Here is a 5,826-nt window from a genome sequence, read left to right as displayed (position 1 = left end):
ATTCCTAAAAATAAGCATAATTGTAAAAAAATACCTTTAATATTTGGAGTTTTTGGTTTTGTGCATTTGACCTTTTTTTTATTGACACCCTTAATGTTACGATTTTTTTAGAAATCAACCCAATTTTAACGGTAAACATGAGTTGACCGTCAGTCAAACGGCAAGTCAACGAAATAGCCTATGTGGCATGGCACATAAGCACGATATCATAGATGACGTTATCAAAATATTTTTTTTCATTTTTTTCCATCTTTTTCTCTCTTTCTCTCCCCCCTTTTAAAACATTTTTTGTCAACGCTTTCCCAGATTTTGTCTCTTTCCAAACACATCTTTAGTTTTTTCTCTCTTTCCAGATTTTCTCAACGCCTCCATGAGTTATTAGTTTTTTTCTCATCAACACAGCTTTGTTAATGGAATGACATATAACAAATATCCAAAAAGGCATGCAAACTAATGAAATCCATTTTCTTCAATTTTCTCACTAACCAAACAGAATAAAACGAATCCATACAACAAAAAGAAGTTAACTTTCTAGTGTTTTAACAAAAACCCAGCAAATCCCACATCCCATTTTATACTAATTTAGCTAGATCTACCAACTTTAACCTCCAAATTCAGCATTGAGAAAAAAAAAAGTCTAGGAAAGCATTGAGAAAAAAAATGTAAGCATGATTCAGAATTGTTGGAACACATACTTTTTTTCTCGATTTGAAGTTCAATTACATAACAAGACAAGAAGGCTTATCTAGTTTTAAGAAATGTTGGGGATGATGTTGCGAACCTTCTCGCTATGTTTGTCTCTATTGATTTGAAGGAGCTTGTTTGGTTTGTGCGGTTGGCCTCTATGGAAGGCCAGAAACTGTTCTGTTTTTTAGAACATTCCTAGGAATTTTTTTGAGTTATGTGAACAGGGATCTCTCTGCCTTTTTCTAGGGCTGGAAGTGACGACAAAGATTCACTAAATTGGCAAAAACCTCCTTCGCATTTGATGGAAGCTTAATTGTGATGCATAATTTGATATTGCAGTGATTTGCAGGGACACTAATGGTGATAATGCCCTTATACTTCTGCTGAAACCATTGCAATTTGTCAACTCTGCTCCTTAGCAAGTCGGAGAGGTTGGTCTCATGTTATTGTGAAGTTTTGACTGCCTGCAGCTTATCCAAAAATTAAATAACTCAATTTCTTGTAAAGATTAGAGAATATTTGGCTCTTGTTGTAATATTGTGTTTTCTCGGTTAGCTGGTTTGATAGGGTAGATAATTCGAATCATGTTTTCTTTGTTGTAAGATTGTAATATTGTGTTTTCTTAGTTAGTCACATGTTTCTCAATTTCGAATCATGTTTCTAAATAAGATAATCCGAATTTGGGTGTTTGGAAAGAGAAAATTTGGGAAAGCATTGAGAAAAAAAATGTTTTAGAGGGGAAGAGAGAAAGAGAAAAAAAGAAGAAGAAAGAATATGGAAAAAAATGAAAAAAAAAATTGATGACATCATGCTTATGTGGCATGTCACATAAGCTATTTTGTTGACCCGTCGTTTGACTTATGGTCAACTTACGTTTACTGTTAAAATTGGGCTAGTTTTTGAAAAAATCGTAACATTAAGGGTGTCAATAAAAAAAGGTCAATGGCACAAAACCAAAACCCCCTAACTAACCCTCCATTATTCTTTCGTAAATCTTGTAGCACATTAACTCTGGATCCCGATGAATCTACCCTTTTTCTTATCTTGTCGATCGTCACTTTGTTTCCTACTATTCCTCTTACTCTGGCGGTCAACTAACATCCATGGTCCATACTTCTCATTTTCAACACCGTTATTAGTAGTATCTGAAATTCCTTGATCCATGACTAGAACCGGTTCCTCACCTTTTTGACGTTCCTGTCCTGAACTAAAACTGCACATATCTTTCATATGACCGTGGAAACCACAAGCAAAACACACATTGGGCAATGATTCATACTCTACCCATTTGATACGACCATCCACTTTGGTTCTAGAAATCAAAGGTGTAATACTCGATTTTGGCCCAGGTAAAAGGCCCAAAATACAAATGGGCCGATGTGGCCCAAACCAAACTACAGAGGCCCAAAACCAATGGCCCAAAATCATCAGAAACCCTAGGGTTTCTAATCTTCAGCCGCCACAACCACCAAGCATCCGCGCTGCCTCGCACGAGCCTCGTACCTACAAAGCAAAGAAGAAACAAAGCAGTATATGGCAAGAAAATATTGAAATCGAATCAAGAAGATATAGAAAGATTTCTTTTTACTTTTTCTTGTTTCATGATTGCTATAAAAGCAATCTTAATACACTGTAAAAAGGGGGTTGACATATACTGGATACAAAAAAAAAAGCTATAAAATACATCAGTTTTCTTTAAGGTGATTCTCAAAGTTTTTTTTATTTTTTATTTTTATTTATTTTTGATCTGTTTCTTGAATAAAAGAAAAAGAAAAGAAAGAAATTCTTATCATCATACCAAATAAATGAAACCTCGTTTACTCCGGCCCAAATCGGGTCCGATGAAGTTTTGGGTTTGAAGGCGCAGAAGAGTGTGAGAGGATTTAGTTTTTTTTATGGTTTAATGAGAATGGAAAAGATTCTGATTTTAGGGTTATAGATAGCTTTTATATTGTGCTTTTGGGTAATTTGCTCATTTAATCCCTTTTATTTTGTAGTGTTTTCAAATCAGATTTTATTTATTTTGAATTTCAGCTTACATTTTTGTTTTCGTTTCATTTAGATCCTAAGCAATGTGCAGCGTTTTGGGGGTGAGAAAATATTTCCAATCTGCCCTCATGTAATCCGTATATTACACTTTAGCCCCTCATCTTATTTATAATGCTATTCTTTTCTTGTTAATTTAGATTCAATTGTGATTTAATTTGTTTTAACATTTGTTTTTTTATTAATTTATTAATTATTTTATTATTATTATTATTGGTGGTATATTCGCCATATTTTCTTTTTTTTATATACATTATCCTATTATACACTATTATTTTGAGTTTTACTTATATTATTATTGTATTTTTTATTTAACTCAACAAAATATATGTTTTTTTTGTGGTTTTATTTTTATAATATATTTTTAAATCCATTTTATATTTAAGTACTTTATATTTAAGTATTTATACAATAAATATTCTTATAATATTTTTATACGGGTACAATTTTTATCAAATTATTTCTTATACATGCATAAAAATCATCAATTACATGTTATTATATTATTTCTATTTATTTCATATATAATTTATTTCTTTTAAAATACTCCATTATATACTTCATTTATTTCAACCTTTTTTTATACGTACTATTATATATATACTGTTATATGATTTTTTTCAATCCCTATGCATAACTGATTTAAATATATATATATATATATATATATATATATATATATATATATATTTTATGTATTTTGATGTATTTTGTATATAATATCTACTTTTAAATTTATTTGGATACTATATTTTTAGATGGTATTTATTTTAACTATATTTTTATTTATTTCAAATTTCCATATATGTATATATTTATATATTTTTTTGTTTTCATAAATGCATTAAGTATTTTATATATAAGTTTTGTAACCCTAAAATTTTATGTATAAGTTATGTTTACGTTTTCATAATTTCCATGTATATATTTTGTGCCTTTTTTTCTTTTCTCTTTATATTTTTTTATTTCCTTCATTTGCTTATTGATTTGTGTTTTCATTTATATTTTATTCATTTGATACTTTACATGTCGTTGTTTTTATGTACATTAATTTCGTTTATTTCTATGCTATTGTTGTATTTATTATTACATTTTATATTTAATGTAGCATCACATCATTTTTTTTCGATTTTAAAATTTTCAAAATTGAGATAACACTCGTATTTAGGATTTTCAAGGAAATTGAGCCCTAACGTATTGGGTTCCGATTTTCTTCGTTAAATCCAACGATCGATGGTTGCTCATTAATAAAAAAATATATAAAATAAAAAGCTTGTTGTTGGGGAGTTAAATATGTTATATCCTAACGTATTGGATGTGACGTATTGATTTCTCGAGACAAAGATTTTTTGAAAAAATAATAATAAAGGAAATATTTCAAGTTTTGGATTTTGAGGAATTGTGCCCTAACGTATTGGGCCGCGATTTCTTAAATCTTAAACAAATGAATATTCTTTTAAATTTTTATTACACGAGTTTTAGACTAATTCATTTTTGAGGAAATTAGAATGTTGTGCCCTAACGCATTGGGTGTGACATTTTCTTTCTCCGAAATGATAAGGGTATTAATAAGTAACGTTTTTAAGTTTTTGCTAAGGATTATATTTTTCAAATTTTCGACATTAAGACACTAATTAATTAACTAGGTACCAATTTTGGGCGTTACGAGGGTGCTAATCCTTCCTCGTACGTAACTGACTCCCGGATCCGTTTTTCTAAAACTCGTAGACCAAAGCCGTTTTTTTAGGTGATCCAATCACACCTTAATAAAAGATTGGTGACGACTTCCAATTTTCATTTTTTAAAGTCGACAACCTAAGATTTTTGTTTATCAAAAAAATGGTTTTGACAGCTTGGCAACTCCACTGGGGACACATACGAGAGTCGAGCCACAAAGTTGATTAATTTCTGTCTTATTGTCGAGAAAATAATTTTTTTAAAAACAAATCATGAGATCATTGTGCATTCATTCATTTTCTTGCTTAATTGATCTTTGCATTATTCATTACATGAGTTGAATGATTTTACCCTTCTAAGTGGGAGTGAGAAATTATTCCTTCGTGAGGTTTTCACCTCCGTATAGGATAGTGGATCGCTTTCGAAATACATCGGTACCTATGCCTTCATGAGATTATCATCTCCGTATAGTCATAGGGAAAATGTGTTCCCCTGAATCGAACTTGATCTATATGAGCCTATAATGGGTGAAGATCAAGGAATCTGCTGGTTCGGGTACCCTTACTTTAGAACCGAACCGCATATAATGAGCCTTAGGAGCCTACCCTAGGTAGAATCACACCGAATTCCTAGAGGTCACCCGAAAACTTGGTTTAAATTTACGATCATTTTGTTGTATTTTGTCTATTTTTGTTACGATTATAATTACTTCAGTTTGTAATTACTTTATTGGTTTGAATTTTGATGTTTCTGCATATTGCATTACATGACCACTCGATTATATCCTTTTAAGTGGGAGTGAGAAGCTATTTCCTTCGTGAGGTCTTCACCTCCGTGCAGGATAGCTGATTACTTACGGGATACATCCGTACCTGTGTCTTCGTGAGATTTTCATCTCCGTTCAACCATAGGGAAATGTATTCCCCTGAACTGAACTTGGTCTGTATGAGCCTATAATGGGTGAGGATCGAGGAATCTGCTAGTTCAGGTACCCTTACCTTAGAGCCAAACTACATATAGTGAACCCTAGTAGATATCCGACTAGGTATTTTTATTTCTTGATTATATTTTATGGTTTTATATGATACTGACTTTTTGTGTCTTATTTTGATTGCATGACACGGCATTTCATTTCATTATAAAAGGTGCCGGTTCATATTCAGTTGTTAGATAGAAAGCTTATCATGGAAAAAGGGTTTCTTGATAAAGTGGAAAATAATACGGCTGCTTGAATATATTCTGAGAAACATAAGAAGGGTGATAGAAGAGTTTGTGACTTTACTTTGTGGCCCGAGGATTTAAGATGATTGTCTAAGAGCTTTCGATGTTTCAATTCCCTTAAAGAAGCTGATGAGCATTACGAGAATAGGAAAACGATGGATTGTGACCAAGACCAAGAAAAAGGGATCTAGCAGT

Source organism: Gossypium raimondii, chromosome 12, assembly GCF_025698545.1.
Source record: "Gossypium raimondii isolate GPD5lz chromosome 12, ASM2569854v1, whole genome shotgun sequence".
Lineage (NCBI taxonomy): Eukaryota > Viridiplantae > Streptophyta > Magnoliopsida > Malvales > Malvaceae > Gossypium > Gossypium raimondii.
The sequence above is the reverse complement of the archived record's forward strand: the minus strand, read 5'-3'. Positions refer to the sequence as shown.